Source organism: Sus scrofa, chromosome 1 (assembly GCF_054392235.1).
Source record: "Sus scrofa isolate SSC_HxYL_T2T_F1_AM1 chromosome 1, Sscrofa_HxYL_maternal_Yorkshire_Landrace_v2.0, whole genome shotgun sequence".
NCBI lineage: Eukaryota > Metazoa > Chordata > Mammalia > Artiodactyla > Suidae > Sus > Sus scrofa.
This window is the reverse complement of record NC_139383.1, coordinates 38,218,285-38,238,958: the sequence shown is the minus strand read 5'-3', so window position 1 is coordinate 38,238,958 and position 20,674 is coordinate 38,218,285. Positions and strand designations below refer to the sequence as shown.

Below are 20,674 nucleotides of genomic sequence, written 5' to 3'. Positions count from 1 at the left end.
GTATCTTCTAGAGCTAAGCAGATAACCTGGTCTTGGGGGCGGTTGGGGGGGGGACCATGGTTATGGTGGTGAATGTGCCCTCACTAAAAGGGGCTGTGGCCAGTTCCAGCTGATTTCTTACAGAACCTAATGTTGCCCAATCTTCCAACTGTTCCAAAGAAGCTAACTATTCCAAGATTTATATAGAAACTTCTGATTTTTAAATGTTGGCAAACAATTCAAAATATTTTTTAAAACACTGCCCCTGACAAGCAAAGCATTTCTGTGGCTTACATGCCCCTCTGGGGCGGACAGTTTTTGACCTCATTTAGGGAAAAGAAAAAAGCTGACTGAGAGGATCGAGATGTTCATTAGGCAGCACTGCTGGCCACAAACAAGTGCCCAGAGACTCTAGTTCTCCATCTCACTGTCACCTGGCTACAGAATGATGGTGTTTACACTTGAACAAGGAACTAGCTTTGTCCACGAAAATTTGTCAATCTGTATGTTTTCTTATAATGGATGAAGATCAGCCGTCTCTTCTTCGGTACTGTGGTTTGGTTGATGTAACTCTGGGTTGGGGAGTATTTGTGGTTTAAGAGCTTGGAAACCTCAATGTAAGTGACGTTAGGAATTGCTCAGGGAGGAGATGTGGAGGTGAGGCAGGAAACCAGAGTGTCACCTCTAATTTCACTTGTCTGGGATGCAAACAACAATCCTAGTTACTTGACCAATATTTCCCCTCAATTTCAGATTTGATGAAGCAAAATAAATACTGTTTCTCACACCTCCAAGAGAAGGCAAACATCCCCTTATGGCCTTAGTTAGAGACTATAAAAGGAAAAAAAGGAAAGACAGACAGCCAAAATAATCATTACAGAGCTTGAGGCTAAAGTCAGTTCTACTTTATTCTTTCATCATTCACCCTAGAATGGTTTTATAGGATGTTTGGAAGGAATCCGAGATGAAGAGAAATCATAGAATCTCCCAATGTTAGAAAGGGCTTAGTAGAATTATTTTTAAAACTCATACAGTTGCCAGCCTCCTAGAAGTCACTAAATAGGGAAACTTTAAAAAAGCATCTAGGAGTTCCCATTGTGGTGCAGTGGTTAACAAATCCAATTAGGAACCATGAGGTTGCAGGTTCAATCCCTGGCCTTGCTCAGTGGGTTAAGGATCCGGCATTGCCATGAGCTGTGGTATAGGTTGAAGACGCAGCTCAGATCCCACGTTGCTGTGGCTCTGCCATAGGCTGAAGTCTACAGCTCCGATTAGAACCTAGCCTGGGAACCTCCATATGCCACAGGAGCGGCCCTAGAAAAGACAAAAAAATAAAAAGGCATCTGGAAAATTTGGCATAGGGAGATAGGAGTGAGTGTAGGGGATGAACTTGAGTCTCCCATTCCGCCCTCTCTCAGCTTCCTGGTTCTTCCCTGATGCTGCCAGCACTGTGTACCCAGCCTCTAGCCACCCTCCGTGCGCTACTTTTCCATCAACATAACACACCCCCTTGAACTCAGACTTTGCATGCATGTGTCTAAGACTCATCTCTACCTTGAATCTTTCTTCCTCTTGCAAAACCCATCTCCAAATGCACTGGAGAGAGAGAATGGGATAGGGGTTGAGAGTTCAGACTATGAGGCTAGACTGCCTGGGGTTTTTCTTCATCTGCATCCTTACCACCCAATTGACCTTGTTCCTCAGTTTCCTACCTTTACAATAGAGATGATAATACTAGAACCTACCTTACAGGGTAAGTCTGAAGTTTTAATTAATAGGTACAGAGTACTTGGAAGAGTCCTAGTCATGAAGAAAACACAACATAGTGCTAACTGCTCTTATCTCTCTCATCCCCTTCTTTGTGAGGCTGGCCCAGAGCCCTAGGCCAAAGGAGGTTCACAGCACTGTCAGGCACCTGCTCTCCAAAACTAACTGCTGTATTTGACCTTTTACCCACAAATATTTAAGACAATGTATTATAATATCTATTTATAGATCCTCCTAAACTGTAGGCTACTAAGGGCAAAACAAGATTGTATAATTTTGCTGTACTACCCAGAACTTATCCTGGTGTCTAACACACAACAGACACTCAAAAGAGATCATGTGGTGAGTAAATAGATCATGTGGTGAGTGAATAAGTATGTGCATAGGAATTTGATTTTCACAGTCTTTCATTTCTCACATTTGGATTATATATGCCTTGGAATGGATACAGTGTTTTTATGATTTTGACTTGATAGTTGTCATAGCATGGGGTGCTCATATCTTTTCCAGAGCGATATTATCTGTATTGGGTAAAAATAATGGTTTATGTTACCATTTCACTCACTTCCATTAGTAAACTGACTACCCCAGTTTCATGCAATATTATCACACTCTTTGCTATAAGGTCATATTATGGATTAGATCAACATTAGTTTAAAGAGTACAAGAGTTAGTATCATCAGGGCCTAATCTCCCAAATATAACTTTGCTCTGTCTCAATTAGCATTAACAGGATAAGCCGACAGCAACGTGACTTACTTGACTTCCAGAGATCAGTAAATCTGACCACACTGTAGGTGAAATAAATTGAATAAAATTCTAAGTGGAATTTCCCCTGATACAGTATATTTTATGATTTTTTTTTTTCAAGGAAGGTGCTTGGCCATCAGTAGAAAATTTTAATTCTGAAAAGGTGACTCAGAGAAAGTTATATTATAGTCTTACATATCATCATTAGCCTATTTTAATAAGTATACACATAAAGCATAGACTTTTCTTAACCATTATTGAATTCCTGACTTCAATCCAAAAAAATTCTTATGTGCATTAAATCAAAGGCCACATAGAAAAATTTAGCAAACAGAGTTTTATGCCAGAAAATATCTGACGAAAGATCTTTAACTCTACTTCTAATTAGAAACAGTTCATTTGGAATTATAAAAATTTTATACCTTTTAAAATAATTTTTCATTAGTATGTTATTAGTTTGTTCATCTTTAGTGACATTAGGGCATCAAGGGCTGAGGAACTGGAAATTTGGCTTACAACATTAAAGGACTGTGACTCATTTACCTTGGAGAGGAAAGAGATAAAGAAAACAAATAGTATTAAAAACAAGAGGTGAATATTCAGGTATTAAATTATATACAGAATAAAATGGACAGAATAAAGTAATCATGTGTGTAGGTTTTATATAGAGAGAGGAAGACACTGCTGACCCTCCCTATCCATAGGTTTCATACCTGCAGATACAACCAACCATGGATGGAAATTTTGTGATTTTTGCATTTGGTTGGTTGACTCCATGGCTGTGAGACCCGTGGACAGGGAGGACCATTCTATTCACTGTGCCACACCATTTTCTATAAGGGACTCATGCATCTGTAGATTTTGGTATCTGTGGAGTTCCTAGAACAAATCCCCCATCGATACCAATGGATAACTTTATAAAAATAATTATACTATAGAAATTTTGATCTCCTTTCCCCTGGATGTTTATAATACAGTGAGCTTTGCTAAAATTGCATTAAATGTGGCTCTCTCTTGAGGGATGCATATGGGCCATACTGGACCTGACATTCTCTCCTGAGATCCCCATAATGTGACTAGGACTCAAGATGGGGGGAGTTTTAAGTGTATTACTCTCAGTACAGTTTAGGAGATAAATTATTTCTTTTTTATCAACTTGAAGTTCTATAGTATGTGTTGAATTTCAATCTCATTTGCAGCTGAAGAAACAGGTGGGTTAATTTCCACTAATGTTTTTTATTACTTCTTAGTTCTTAGAACTACTTTTCATTCTCAAAGTTCATATGAAGATAACTGTTTATATTTTAAAATAAATATTCACCTCCTTTCCATAATTTATTAGTACTTTGGTTTGATTATATAATTTGTGCTGAGTTATCATTTAAATCAATCCATGTCATAGGAATAGATGAAGATCTTATTTATAGGAACACAGTTTTTATGTGAAAACTACTAGGAAAAAAAAATACCCAGGATCAAGCAGTAAAGGTTACTTTGCATTCATTAAAATAATTTCCCTTCCTTAACTATAAAATAATAAAATGTAACAGCAATTTTAGATAAATTCACATAACTAACAGCAATATTGCCTATCTTGAACTTTTGTTATGGGCTCATCATGTGGTAAAAAAATTAAAAAATATATATTCAAAAGATGGAGTTACCAGCCTGAAGATTACTTGGTAAATCTCTATGGAAATCTAATGCTTGAAGTCTTATGCCCCTAAGGTAGCATAAAATAGGGAAGCTAAAAGTCAGCAGACCCTGACTGAACTTTCCGCTATGTATAACTTATATATTGTACAGCTTAAAATTTCTTAAGCAGAATTCTGTCTCCTATAAAGAGAAGCTATTGAGTCAGATGGTTTCTAAGGTCACTTTTAAGTTTTATGAATATATGGGGTAAAAGAAAAAAAAAGTCTAGGAAATATATACTCAAAATATCTAAAAATAAGTAGAAATCTTAGAGAGCATTTGGCTTCATTTATAGATATATCTCTGATGATACATACTGATGTGGTTAATATTATCTGCATGGGAGAATATGGAGGACATTTGACTTTGGGGAGAACCAACTCCAAAAATGAGAGAAATAGGATAATCTTTGGGGAATTTCACTGTCAAACTGACATGTTTAAGAGCTGAGAAATACAAAAGTCACCTAACAGAGCACAGGTGGTTCTCATGCCAGCAGGACTGGAATGTAAGTTTTTGAATGTTTCAATATATCCAGAGCATAAATGCGCAGTAGTGGAATTAATAAGCCTTGGAAGAATAGAAAAAGGAGAGTTAGTGCACAAATGGTGGCAAGGCCCCTGCAAGTATAATCTAGCAGAAAGTGAGAATGAGCACTAAGTACTTCCATGTCAATATCAAGACCACTGAAATTTAAACACATTAGGTTATCTTACCCTGATGCTATTAGACCTTCCATTCATCTGAATCCCCTAGTTCAGACTTCCTGCTCACCAAGCTACCTTCTATTATAAGCTATCATTTCATGCATGTATGCCTGCTGGGAGAAAGTACACTGAGGATTCACACTTTGAATATTTCCTGTGCCTATCACAGTGGTTTCGTGTGGAAAATTAAAATGGGTTTTGGATTATTATGTGACTTCCCATGTGTTTGATCACAGAGAGATTATGGCACTGTGACTACTCTGGTCTATAAGTGTATTTTACATTATAAGTTAATAAATAAGTACTCCAATCTTATATGACCTTAGTGAACATAAATCGACATTCAGGGCATGAAAAACCATGGGTGCCAAAAAATGACTGACCATTCAAAGCAGAGGGCCAGGAGATGGGATTAAGATGGTGGAATAGAAGGACTGGAACTCAACTTCTCTCCTAAAATCAACAAAATTCACAACTAAAGGCTGAGCAATCTTCAACCAAATGGACCAGAAACCCTCAAAAAGATATCCTACTCGAGAAGATAAAAAAGAGGCCACATCAAGAGGTAGGAGGGGTGATTACATGATATAAGCAACCCCATACCTCCCAGGTGGGAAGCCACACAGATTGGAAACTAACTGCTTCACAGAGACTCACCTACATGAATGAGAGTTCTGAGCCCTACATCAAACTCCCATAGTGGGGATCAGGCACTGGGAGAAAGAGCCCCTGGAGCATCTGTCATTGAAAGCCAGTGGGGCTTGTGCACAGGAGCTCCACAGGACTGGGGGAAACAGAGACCCCATTCTTAAAAGGCACACACGGACTTTCATGTGCCCTGGGTCCCAGGGCAAAGCAAAGTCTCCATAGGAATCTGGGTCAAAATTACTGCAGTTCAAGGAGGCTTGGTGTGAGGGAAGGACATTGGAAGCAAAGCTCTTGGGAATATTCAGCAGCCTGCCTTTCTCTGGAGGTGGCCATTTTGGGAAAATCTAACCCCACCCATCAGCACTGAGAAGCGCCAGGGCAAACACAATCCAGGTGGGACCACAGCCCCACCCCTCAGTAAACAAGCTACCTAAAGACTCCTCAGATACACAGCTACCTCTAATCCCATCCAGATACATAGCCACAACCACCAAAGGGATAAGAATCAGCTCCACCTACCAGTGGGCAGACATCAGTCCCTCCCATCAGGAAGCCTACAGCAAGCCCCCATACCAACTTCAGCCAAGGGGGACAGACACCAGAAGTAAGAGAGGCTCTAACTATTATCTGTAAAAAGGTCACCACACCAAAAACCTATAAAAATGAAAAGACAGAACTATAACTCAGATGAGGGAGAAAGGAAAAACCTCAGAAAAACAGCTAAGTGATCAGGAGATTTTCAGCCTCCAAGAAAAAGACTTTAGATTGTTGATGCTGAAGATGATGCAAGACATTGGAAATAAACTGGAGGCAAAGATGGATAACTTACAGGAAACACTGAGCAAAAAGATTCAAGATATAAAACTTAAGCAAGAAGAGATGCAAAATACAATAACTGCAATAAAAAAATTCACTAGAAGCAGCTAAGAGCAGAATACAGGAGGCAGAGAATGAATAAGCAAGGTAGAGGACAGAGTAGTAGAAATTACAGATGCAGAACAGAAAAGAGAAAAAAGATTGAAAACAAATGAAGAGAGTCTCAGAGAACTCTGGGACAACATTAAAATGCACCAACATCCATATTATAGGGGTGCCAGAAGAGAAGAGAGAGAGAAGGGGACAGAAAAAATATACCAAGAGATAATAGCTGAAAACTTCCCAAACAAGGGAAAGGAACCACTCACTCAAACCCAAGAAGTACAAGTACCATATAAAACAAACCCAAGGAGGAATACACCGAGACACATATTAATCAAACTGACCAAAATTAAAGACAAAGAGGAAATCTCGAAAGCAGCTAGGGAAAAGACACAAATAACATACAAGAGAACCCCAATGAGGTTATCAGCAGATTTTTCAGCAGAAACTCTGCAGGCCAGAAGGGAGTGGCATGATATACTTAATGTGATGAAAGGAAAAAACCTCCAACCAAGATGACTTTACCCAGCAAGGCTCTCATTCAGATTTGAAAGAGAAATCAAAAGCTTCACAGATAAGCAAAAGCTAAGAGAATGCAGCAACACTAAACCAGCCTTACAACAAATACTAAAGGAACTTCTCTAGGCAGAAAAGAAAAGGCCACAGCAGGAAACAAAAATCCCACAAATGACAAGGCTCACCAGTAAAGGTAAATACACAGTAAAGACACGAGATCATCCATGCACAATTATCCCACCAAAATCAGAAATCATGAGAAGAGGTGGGTACAAATTCAGGACACTGGAGATACACATGCAATTAAGAGACCAATAACTTGAAACAATCTCATATATATATAGACTCATATCAAAACCAGAGTAACTACAAACCAAAAATCTACAATTGATACACAAACAAATAATAAAAATCAACTCAAACACAACACTAAAGATAGTCACCAAACCAGAAGAGGAGAGAACAAGAGAAGAAGGGAAGAAAAAAGAGCAACAAAAACATATCCAATGCAATTAAAAATGGCAATAAGAACATACATATCAATAATTACCTTAAATGTTAATGGACTAAACGCCCCAACAAAAAGACACAGACTGGCTGAATGGATACAAAAACAAGATCCATATATATGCTATCTACAAGAGATCCACTTCACTTCTAGGGACACATAAAAATTGAAAGTGAGAGGATGGTAGAAAATATTTCATGCAAATGGGGATCAAAAGAAAGCTGGAGTAGCAACACTCATATCAGACAAAATAGACTTTAAAATGAAGAATATTTTAAGGGACAAGGAAGATCACTACCTAATGATCAAAGGATCAATCCAAGAAGAAGAGATAACAATTTTAAATGTCTACACACACAACACAGGTTCACCACAATATATAAGGCAACTGCTAACAACCTTAAAAGGACAAATCGACAATAACACAATCATAGTGGGGGACATTACCACCCTACTTAAAGAAATGGACAGATCATCCAGACAGAAAATCAATAAGGAAACAGAGGCCCTGAATGAAGCATTAGACCAGATGGACTTAATAGGTATTTATAGGACATTCCACACCAAAGCAACAGAATACACATTCTTCTTAAGTGCACACAGAACATTCTCTAAGATTGAGCACATCCTGGGCTACGAATCCAACCTTGGTAACCTTAAGAAAATTGAAACCCTATCAAGCATCTTTTCTAACCACAATCCTATACGACTAGAAATCAACAAGAAAAAAAACTGCAAAAAACACAAACACGTGGAGACTAAACAATATGCTACTAAACAACCAATGGATCACTGAAGAAATCAAAGAGGAAATTAAAAAGTACCTAGAAACAAATGACAACAAAGATACAATACTTCAAAACCTATGGGATGCAATAAAAGCTGTTCTAAGAAAAAAGTTTATAGCAATACAAGCCCACCCCAGGGAACAAGAAAAAGCTCAAACAAGCTAACTTTACATTTAAAGCAGCTTGAGAGAGAAGAACAGACAAGACCTAAAGTTAGTAGAAGGAAAGAAATCATGAAGATCAGAGCAGAAATCAAGGAAATAGAAACAAAGAAAACCATAGAAAAGATCAATGAAATGAAAAGCTGGTTCTTTGAAAAGATCAACAAAATTGATAAACCCTTAGCCAGGCTTATCAAGAAAAAAAGAGAGAGGACTCAAATCAATAAAATTAGAAATGAAAATGGAGAAGTAACAACGGACATCACAGAAATACAAAGGATCATGAGAGACTACTATATGCAACTATATGCCAATAAAATGGAAAACCTAGAAGAAATGGACACATTCTTAGAAAAGTACAATCATCCAAGACTTAACAAAGATGAAATAGCAAAGATGAATGGACCAATTACAAGCACTGAAATTGAAACTGTGATTAAACAACTCTCAACAAACAAAAGTCCAGGATCACATGGCTTCACAGGCAAATTCTATCAAACATTTAGAGAAGAGCTAGCACCTATCCTTCTGAAACTATTCCAAAAAATTGCAGAGGAAGGGATACTCCCAAACTCATTCTATGAGGCCCCATCATCCTGATACCAAAACCAGACAAAGATACCACAAAAAAAAGAAAAGTACAGGCCAATTTCACTGATGAACATAGATGCAAAAATCCTCAACAAAATACTAGCAAACTGCATCCAACAATCCATTAAAAGGATTGTACATCATGATCAAGTGGCATTTGTCCCAGGGATGCAAGTGTTCTTCAATATCCACAAATCCATCAATATGATACCCCACATTAACAAACTGAAGAATAAAAACCATATGATCCTCTCAATGGATGCAGAAAAAGCCTTTGACAAAATCCAACACCCATTTCTGGTAAAATCCCTTCAGAAAGTGGGCATAGAGGAAACCTACCTCAACATCATAAAGGCCATATATGACAAACCCACAGCTAACACCATTCTCAGTGGTGAAAAGCTGAAAGAATACCCGCTGAGATCAGGAATAAGACAAGGATATCCACTCTTGCCACTACTCTTCAACATAGGTTTAGTAGTCCTAGCCACAGGAATCAGAGAAGTAAAAGAAATAAAAGGAATCCAAATTGGAAAGGAAGAAGTAAAACTATCACTATTTGCAGATGACATGATTCTATACCTACAGAATCCTAAAGACTCTACCAGAAAACTGTTAGAGCTCATCCATGAATTTGGCAAAGTCACAGGATACAAAATTAATACACAGAAATCAACAACTTTTTTTTTTTGTCTTTTTGCTATTTCTTGGGCCGCTCCCACAGCATATGGAGGTTCCCAGGCTAGGGGTCGAATTGGAGCTGTAGCCACTGGCCTACACCATAGTCACAGCAATGCTGGATCCGAGCTGCGTCTGCAACCTACACCACAGCTCATGGCAATGCCAGATCGTTAACCCACTGAGCAAGGGCAGGGACCGAACCCGCAACCTCATGGTTCCTAGTTGGATTCATTAACCACTGAACCATGGCGGGAACTCCCAACAGCATTTCTATACACTAATAATGAAAGATCAGAAGGAGAAATTAGAGAAGCAATCCCGTTTATCATCACATCCAAAAGAATGAAATATCTAGGAATAAACCTACCTAAAGAGACAAAAGACCTGTACTCTGAAAACTATAAGACACTGATGAAAGAAATCAAAGATGACACAAATAGATGGAAAGACATACCATGCTCTTGGACTAGAAGAGTTAATATTATCAAAATGACTGTACTACCTAAGGCAATCTACAGATTCAATGCAATCCCTACCAAATTACCAAGGACGTTTTTCACAGAACTTGAACAAAATATTTTAAAGTTTGTCTGGAAGCACAAAACACCCAGAATAGCCAAAGACATCCTGAACAAGAAAAATGGAGCTGGATGAATCAGGCTCCCTGACTTCAGACTATACTCCAAAGCAACAGTCATCAAAACCATATGGTACTGGCACAAAGACAGAAATATAGATCAGTGGAACAGGATAGAAAGGCCAGATTTAAGCCCATGTACCTACAGTTAACTCATCTATGACAAAGGAGGCAAAAATAAACAATGGAGAAAGGACAGCCTTTTCAATTTGTGGTGCTGGGAAAACTGGACAGCCACATGGAAAAGAATGAATTTAGAACACTCCCTAACACCATACACAAAAATAAATTAAAAATGCATTAAAGACCTAGATATAAGACCAGACACTATAAAACTCTTAGAGGAAAATATAGGCCAAACACTCTCTGACATAAACGACAGCAACATCTTCTCAGATCCACCTCTTAGAGTAATGACATTGAAAACAAAAATAAACAAATAGGACCTGATTAAACTTAAAAGTTTCCACACAAAAAAGGAAACCCTAAACAAAATGAAAAGACAACCCACATAATGGGAGAAAATCTTTGCAAATGAATCAACTGACAAGGGATTCTTCTCCAAAATTTATAAACACCTTCTACAGCTCCATACCAAATAAACAGACAACCCCATCAAAAAATGGGCAGAAGATCTAAACAGACAATTCTCCAAAGAAGACATCAGATAGCCAAAAAACACATGAAAAGATGTTCAACATCACTCATTATTAGAGAAATGCAGGTAAAAACCACTATGAGGTTCCACCTTACACCAGCCAGAATGGCCATCATCAAAAAGTCTACAAACAATAAGTGCTGGAGAGGGTGTGGAGAAAAAGTAACCCAATTACACTGTTGGTGGGATTGTAAATTGGTACAACCACTGTGGAAAACAACATGTAGATTCCTCAGAAAACTAAACATAGAACTACCATTTGATCCATCAGTCCCACTCCTGGGCATCTATCCAGAGAAAACCATGACTTGCAAAGACACGTGTACTCGACATTCATTGCAGCACTACTTTCAATAGCCAAGACACGGAAACAACCTAAATGTCCATTGACAGAGGAATGGATCAAGATGTGGTTCATATACACAATGGAGTATTACTCAGCCATTAAAAAGAACGAAATACTGGCATTTTTAGCAACATGGATGGACCTAGAAACTATCATGCTAAGTAAAGTCAGCCATACAATGAGACACCAACATCAAATGCTTTCACTGACATGTGGAATCTGAAAAAAAGGACAGAATGAACTTCTTTGCAGAACAGATGCTGACTCACAGGACTTTGAAAAACTTATGGTCTCCGGAGGAGACAGTTTGTGGGGTGGGGGGATGCTCTGGGGTTGTGGGATGGAAATCCTATAAAAGTGGATTGTGATGATCATTGTACAACTACAAATGTAATAAATACACTTAGTAAATGAAAAAAAAATAGCTGAAAACAAAGCAGAGGGCTAGATTTTAGGATGATGCAGTTAATCAAGGCAGCACCCAAGACCCAGCTGGCATTTCTTTAGATGACACTTTCATCAAACTTTTTTTTAAGAAAATACAGAAAAAAATTTCACCAAGAGAATCCAAATAATCAGGTCAGCACACAGTTAACTGTGGAGTAGGTGAATCCCAAATGTGATGGCACACTGAATACTGTTCAAGCTGTACTGACTTCAATCACAGTTATTAAATAATATATGTTTGATTTTATTTTCCACTAGAACGTAAAGGGAAAGATTTGTTTTTTCTCATCATACTTTAGTATTTAGTACAGCACTTTAAACATAGATGATGCTGTTAAATACCTGTGGAATAAATAAATGGAACTTATTCATGCTTGCTACCACTTCAAATTTTTAGTTTCATTGCTATCCTAATTTTTAGCAAGCAAACTCAGTTCATTTGTTTCTGATGCAAATTATGAGAAATCTCTTTATCTTTGCTTTTTAGTTTATCTATGAAATGCCTAGATATGGTTTTATTAATATTTATCATACTTTAATTTCTATATCTTTCTCAGAATTTGGGGAATTTTCAGCCAAAAGTTCTTCAAACATTTTTTCCAGTGTAGTCTCTTTTTCCTCTCCTTTTGGGCTTACAAATATATGGATATTACTTTTTGATATTAAAACCCAAATTCCTAAGATTTTGGTCATTTAAAAAAAAATTTAATTCTGTTCTTCAGATTAGACAGTGATTTATTGCTGTGTCTTCATGCTCCATTACTCATTCCTCTGCCACCTTCATTCTAATATTAAGCCTGTCTAGTGGGTATTTTTCCCTATATTATAGATTTTAGTTCCAGAATTTCTACTTGGAAATTCATTATATATGTGTGTGTGTGTAGTTTCTAATATATATACAGTACATAGAGTTTATACTGTTTATACAGTAGAAGTTTTTACTTCTCTGAAGTTTCCTACACTGCCATTCATTATGAGAATATTCTCATCATTACACATGGTTGTAATAGCTACATTAAAATCCTGTCTGCTAGTTCCAAAATTTGAATTACCATAGAATTGATTTCAGCTAATTTCCTCTTCAGAATGAGTAATAATTTTTAAAGCTTCATATGTGAGTTTATTATGGACTTTAACCTAAGTATTACCATTTTTATATTGTGGAGCTCTAGAATTTTGTTATTTTGCTTTGAAGAATGTTGACTTTTCATTTGTTTATTAGTTTTAATAGGCAATTAACCAGGTTGGATTGAGACTGCAAATCAAATTCTGTACCTTGAGAAATGGCTTAAATCTTCATTTGGTTCTTTAATTCTTCATGCTACAACCTGGAGTATGCCCTGTACAAGTGTGTTTCAGGGCACAGCCAGAGATTTTTGCAGATTTAAACACAGAATTTGGGGATTTTCCTATTGGTTATCTCTATTTTTGTACTCTATCCTTCTTTCTCAGCATCTGTCGTTGCCCTGAACTTTGTCATCTTGTTTTTCTGGCCAGAAACTCTTGAGTTTTATTAGAATTTTATATACTGTATGTAATATGCCATTCCCTTCTTCCATGTGTCAGCTTTTCTCCATTTTTGACTACACTGTTTTCACTCTTCAGTGCCTTCAGGTTATTTGTATTTTGCCTAAAGTTTATAGTTGTTATTTTCAAAAGTGTTGGTCTGGCAGAAGCTTACTTGGCTATTTCAGAAACCAAAATCTATCTCTGTTGTTTTCATCAAAAGTGTTCAATGCATAAGTCCTATTTTTTTGTGTGTGAATTCTTATTACTTCTATAACCCATACTCTGCTGCCTCTTTCTGGGTAAAACTCTTATTTCATGCCTATATTTAAGAACCTTGATTTTCATCCTATATACCACTGACAGATTATCTTCATTGGTGCACAGCTGTGGCCATGTTATTTCCTAAAGATTGTGCAAGAGAATGGCTCTAGTTGTGATATGCTCTTCTTCATAAGTTTTCAATATCTCTCCTTTTCATTAAGAATAAAGTCCAAGAGTGTGATGCAATGGATAGGACATAGACTTTTTTGGAAGTCTGGGTTTGAGTTCAAGATCTGTCACTAACCAGTTTATTTTTTTTTAAACCAACCTTAGGCAAAATAGTATCTGAATAATCATTTTATCATTTTTTAAACAGGGGGAATATATACCTCAAAGAATCACTATGAGAATTGATAGATATGTTACAAATAAAATCTCTCTTAGTACTTGATAGATAATCAATGCTCAGCGACTGGTAGCTACTTTAAAATGAGACATGAAAACAAAAATTCTTCCTCCTAGATGCAAGGTTTTTTTCATCTCATGCCAAAGAAATTTATCTATTCTCACATTTAAAAAGTTCATCTACACAATTCAACCCAAAATGTTTTCTATCACCTAAACATGTCTCATGCTTGCCCAGAACAGGATTATTCAAATAACTTTTTTTCCTTTCCTCATTTCTGCTTAATGAATTCCTAAATATCCCTCCAGGACTAGCTTGAATATTATATTCACACTGAATCCTTCTATGATCTCCCTTCCTTGTAAATCTCTTCAGCATAATTTTATATTCCTCTGTACCTATGAGATTCTAGCTCTTATAGTACTTCATAGGCATATGTTAGCTGCCTTATTTGCTGAATTATTAGTTTCTTTAGTGCAAAGACTCACTCATCTCCAGTGTGTTTGCTAGATGAATGAACAAATAGGATATAAGCTGCATACAAAATCATGACTGAGTTTATAAATACTAAAATCTTAGTGTGGTCATACATATAATAACTCTTAATTTGAATATCATATATTAAAAGAATTGTATTGAATAAACATTAATATATATGGGCTTAAAAGATTAAATTTTCTTCATATTTATAACTATCTATGGATGATTCAAATTGACAGCTGATTGTGAACATTCAAATGGAGAATTCTAAGCAATACTTGGGCTTCAGGAATAGTCTAATAAGACAACTTTGGAGTAGGAAGGGCAGGGAATGAAGCATTTGTTTCTTGCAGTTTGACAAATGAATATAAAAGCAAACATTTCATTTATTTTTATTATTTATTTTTTTTTGTCTTTGTCTTTTGAGGGCTGCACCAGTGGCATAAGGAGATTTCCAGGCTAGGGGGTCTAATCAGAGCTGTTGCTGCTGGCCTACACCAGAGCCACAGCAACGCCAGATCCAAGCCACATCTGCAACCTACACCATAGCTCACGGTAATGCCGGATCTTTAACCCACTGAGCAAGACCTGGGATCGAACTCGTGTGGGTTCGATCCCTGGCCTTGTTCAGTGGATTCGTTTCTGCTGAGTCACAATGGAAACTCTAGTAAATATTTTCTTCACAATAATAAATGTATTGAATAATAAGTCATAATTTATGCACAAGTTTGTATCAGCACGAACATCTATTCAAAAGTCACTAATTTTGAGGAGAAAGACAAGATGGTGGAATAGAAGGACTTGATCACCACCTCTCACGAAAACACCAAAATCACAACTACCTGCTGAACAACCAAAAAAAAAAAAAAAAGATTGGAAACTTCCAAAAAAAGGTATTTTGCATGGAGAGATAAGAAGCAACAATGAGATGGCAGGAGAAGCACTTTCACAATATAATCAAATCCAGAGGTCCTGTCCTGACTCAGCAGTAATGAACCCAACTAGTATCCATGAAGACATGGATTTGATCCCTGGCTTTGCTCAGTGGGTTAAGGGTCTAACATTTCCGTGAGCTGTGGTGTAGGTCTCAGATGTGATTCAGATCCCGAATTACTGTGGCCGTGCTGTAACCAGCAGCTAAAGCTCCAAATCTACCCCATCCTAGGAACTTCCATGTGCCACAAGTGGGGTGCTAAAAAGAGATTTTATATATATATATATTTATATATATTTTAAATCCCACACCTGTCATACCCACAAACTGGAAAATAATTATATTGCAAAAGATCTCCCAGAGGAGTAAGAGTTCTGGGCCACATGTCAGTTTCCCCAGCCTGGGTGTCTGGCATCAGGAGAAGGAGCCCACAGAGCATTCAGCTTTGAAGGCCAATGGGGCTTAAGTAGGGGAATTCCACAGGACTGGGGGAAACAGAGACTCTACTCTTAAAGAGCACACACAATGTCTCACATGCACTGATGCCTAGGATAGACCTCCCTTCATGTCTTGGAGGGTCTCCTTGTGAGGCTGGGGTCAACTGTGGCTCAATGTAGATGAAAGGACACTGGTGGCAGAGTTCCAGGGAATAATCATCTGTGTGAGATCTTCCCAAGTTAGCCATTTTAGCCATACCCAACAGATTGCAGGCTCCAGTCCTGGGATGCCACAGGCCAAACCAACAAAATGTGAAAACAACTATAGCCATCAGTAGTCAAGCTTCCTAAAGTCATCCTGAGTTCACAGTTGCCTCTAAACACACTGCTTGACATGGTCCTGCCCAGAAGAGTGACAAATTCCAACTCTACCCACCACTCGCAGGCACCAGTCCCTCAATCAGGAAGCCTGGACAAAACTCCTGAACTAGCCTCACGTATCAAGGGGCAGACACCAGAAACAAGCATATTTATGATTCTGCAGCCTGTAGAAAGAAGATCACAATGACAGGATGTTAGACAAGATGAGATCACAGAAATATGTTCCAGATGAAGGAATAAGAAAAATCCCTGAGGAACCACTAAATGAATTGGAGATATCAAAAGGAATTCAGAGGAATGATAATAAAGATGATCCAAGATCTCAGAAAAATAATGGAATTATAGACAAAAGAGATAGAAGAAATGTTTAACAAAGAGCTAGAATATTTAAAGAAAGAGATGAACAATACAATGTGTTGCAATGAAAAATGCACTAGAAGGAATCAATGGCAGAATAAATGAAGCAATGAATAAGCTTCTGAGCTGGAAGACAGACTGATTGAAACTGCTACTACAGAACAAGGAAAAAAGAATGAAAATAAATGAAGGCAGTCTAAGAGACCTATGAGACAAAGTTAAATGTACCAACATTTGCCATTATAGGGGTTCCAGAACAAGAATAGAGAATGAACAGACCTCAGAAAATGTTTGAAGGGATAAAAGCTGAAAATTTCTCTAGCATGGGAAAGGAAACACTCAAGTCCAGGAAGTGCCCAAGTCCCATACCTGATATATCCAAAGAGGAACACAGCAAGACACATATTAATCAAATTGACCAAAGTTAAAGGGGGAAATACTAAAAGCAGCAAATAATATACATAGGAACCCCCATAGGTTATCAACTGATTTTTCAGCAGAAACTCTGCAGGCCAAAATAGAGTAGCACAATATATTTAAAGTGATGAAAGGGAAAAATTTCAACCAAAAATACTGTGCCCAATAAGACTCTTGGTCAGATTCAACAGAGAAATCAAAAGCTTTACAGACAAGCAAAAGGTAAGAGAATTCAGCACCACCGAACCAGATTTACAACAAACACTAAATGGATTTTTCCAAGTGGAAAAGAAAAGACTAAAACTAGGAACATAAAAATTTTAAATAGGAATTCTCACCGGCAAAGCCAAACATAAAATAAAGATAGGAAATCATCCATATACAAATATATAACAACCAGCAATGGTGGGAAGAGGGGAATACATAGACAGGATATTGGAAATACATTTGAAATTAAGAGACTAGCAACTTAAAACAAAGTTGAATATATATAGACTGCTATATCAAAACCTCAAGATAACTGCAAACCAAAAATCCACAATAGATACACACACAAATAAAAAAAATCAATCTAAACACAACACTAAAGATAGTCATCAAATCAGAAGAGAACAAAAGAGGAAGGAAGAAAAAAAGACCTACAAAAATCAATCTAAAACAATAAATGAAATGGCACTGAGAATATATATATTATTACTTTCAATGTGAATCTATTAAATGCTCCAACAAAAAGTCATAGACTAGCTGAACGGATACAAAAACAGGATCCATTTAAATGCTGCTACAAGAGACCCACTTCAGATTTAAGGTAATATACAGACTGAAAGTGAAGGGATGGAAAATAGGTATTCAGTGAAAATGAAAATCAAAAGAAACCTGGCGTAGCAATACTCATATCAGACAAAATAGACTTTAAAATAAAGACTATTTTCAGAGACAGAGACACTCCATAATGCCAAGGGATCAATACAGGAAGATATAAAAATTGTAAATATATACGCACCCAACACTGGAGTTCCTCAACATATAAGGCAAATGCTAACAGCCATAAAAGGAGAAATTTACAGTAAAAATTGATAGTAAGCGACTTTAACACCCTACTTACATCAATCGGCAAACCATCCAGACAGAAAATCAGTTAGCAAACACAGGCCTTAAATGACACATTAAACCAGATGTACTTAATTGATATTTTCAGAGTATTCCCTCTGAAAGCAGCAGAATACACATTCTTCTCAAGTGCACATGGAACATTCTCCAGGGTTAATCACATGCTGGACCACAAAGTAAGCTTCAATAAACTTAAGAAAACTAAAATCGCATCAAGCATCTTTTCTGACTATAACACTATGAGATTAGAAATCAACTACAGGAGTTCCCGTTGTGGCACAGTGATTAACGAATCCAACTAGGAACCATGAGGTTGCGGGTTCTGTCCCTGACCTTGCTCAGTGGGTTAACGATCCGGCGTTGCCATGAGCTGTGGTGTAGGTTGAAGACGTGGCTCAGATCCCACATTGCTGTGGCTCTGGCGTAGGCCGGTGGCTACAGCTCCGATTCGACCCCTAGCCTGGGAACCTCCATATGCCACAGGAGTGGCCCAAGAAATGGCAAAAAGACAAAAAAAAAAAAAAAATCAACTACAAGGAAAAAAAAAAACTATTAAAAAAACATAAGCGCATGAGACCAAACAATACATTACTAAGCAACCAATGGATCACTTAAGAAATCAAAGAGGAAATAAAAAGATACCTGGAGACAATGGAAAAGAATACACAATGATCCAAAACATATAGGATGCAGCAAAAACAGTTCTGAGAAGGAAGGTAAAGTTTATAGCAGTACATTCTTATCTTAGGAAACAAGAAAAATCTCAAATAAACAACCTAATCTTACACCTAAAGGAACTAAAGAAGAACAAACAAAACTGAAAGTTAATAGAAGAGAGGTATTCATAAAGATCACAGCAAAAATAAATGAAATTGAAGTGAAGAAAAAAGATCAATGACATTGAAAGATGGATCTTTGAAAAGATAAACAAAATCCATAAACCAGACTCATCAAGAAAAAAAAAAAAGCGAGAAGGATCAAACCAATAAAATTACAAACAAAAAAAAGATGTTACAACTGATACCAGAGAAATATAATAGGCCATAAGAGACTACTATAAGCAACCATATGCCAATAAAATGGACAACCTAAAAGAAAAAACAAATTCTTAGGAAGGTAGAGTCTTCCAAGATTGAATCAGGAATAAAGAGAAAATACAAACAGACCAATTACAAGTTCTGAAATTCAAACTGTGATTTAGAAATTTCCAATAAACAAAAGGCCAGGACCACATGGCTTCACAGGTGAATTGTATCAAACATTTAGAGAAGAATTAACACCTTGCCTTCTGAAACCCTTCTCAAAAAACTGCAGAGGAAGGAACACCCCAAACTCATTCCATGAACTCACCATCACCCTGACACCAAAACGAGACAAAGATACCACCAAAGAAGAAAACTACAGGTCAATATCACTGATGAATATAGATATAAAAAAATCAACAAAATACAAATACACCAAAACAAAAAATATATTAAAAAGATCATATACCATTATCAAGTGGGATTTATCTCAGGGCAAGGATTTTTTGATATCTGAAAAGCAGTGTGATACTCCATGTTAGCAAATTGAAAAATAAAAACCATATAATCATCTCAACAGATGCAGAAAAAGCTTTTGACAAAAGTCAATATCCATTTATGATAAAATCTCTCCATAAAATGAGCACAGAAGAAACTTAACATAATAAAGGCTAAATATGGCAAAACCACAACCAACACCATGACACTGAAAAGCTGAAAGAATTCCATCAAGATCAGGAACAAAAGAAGGCTATCACTATTATCACTGTTATTCAACATAGTTTTGGAAGTCCTATTCATGGCAATCAGGGAAGAAAAAGAAATAAAAAGGCATCCAAATTGGCAAAGAAGTAAAACTGTCCCTGTTTGTAGATGACATGATACTATACATAAAAAATCCTAAAGATGCTTCCAGAAAACTACTAGAGTTCATCTGTGAATTTGCTCATGTTTCAGGATACAAAATTAATACACAGAAATCTATTGCATTTCTATATACTAATGATGAAATAAAGAGAAATTAAGGAAACAATCCTATTTACTATAGCATCAAAAAGGAAAAAAATACCTAGGAATAAACCTACCTAAGTAGGCAAAAACCTGTACTTCAAAACCTGTAGGATGCTGATAAAAGAAATCAGAGATGACACAAACAGATGTTAAGATATACCATGTACTTGGAATGGAAGAATCAATATTGTCAAAATGACTATACCACACAAGGCAATCTACAGATTTAATGCAATTCCTATTAAACTACCCATAACATTTTTCACAGAACTAGAACAAAAACTTTTTAAAATTGTATAGAAACACAAAAGACCCTAACTAGCCAAAGAAATCCAAAGAAAGAATAACAGCTATAGGAATCACACTCCCAGACTTCAGACTATACTGCAAAGCTACAGTAATCAAAACAGTATGATACAGGCATAAAAACAGACATATAGATCAATGGAACAGAATAAAAATCACAGAGATAAACCTACACACCTATGCTCAATTAATCTATGATGAGGCAAGAATATACAATGGAGAAAAAGACAGTCTCTTCAATAACTG

General features: G+C 36.9%; 1 protein-coding gene and 1 long non-coding RNA gene across 31 annotated transcripts in view; one reads left to right on the top strand and one right to left on the bottom strand.

The window, feature by feature from the left end:
* The window catches only part of NKAIN2 (sodium/potassium transporting ATPase interacting 2), a 1,025,455-nt gene that overhangs the window by 826,418 nt on the left and 178,363 nt on the right, over positions 1-20,674 (top strand). The window lies entirely within an intron of this gene.
* The window catches only part of LOC102165447 (uncharacterized), a 117,926-nt gene that overhangs the window by 76,194 nt on the left and 21,058 nt on the right, over positions 1-20,674 (bottom strand). The window contains exon 3 of one of the 2 annotated variants that reach the window (XR_014804760.1): positions 2,919-3,039. The exons of the other annotated variant lie outside the window; for it this stretch is intronic. This is a non-coding gene — a long non-coding RNA (uncharacterized LOC102165447). The remainder of the gene's footprint in view (positions 1-2,918; positions 3,040-20,674) is intronic. 2 annotated transcript variants of the gene reach the window in all.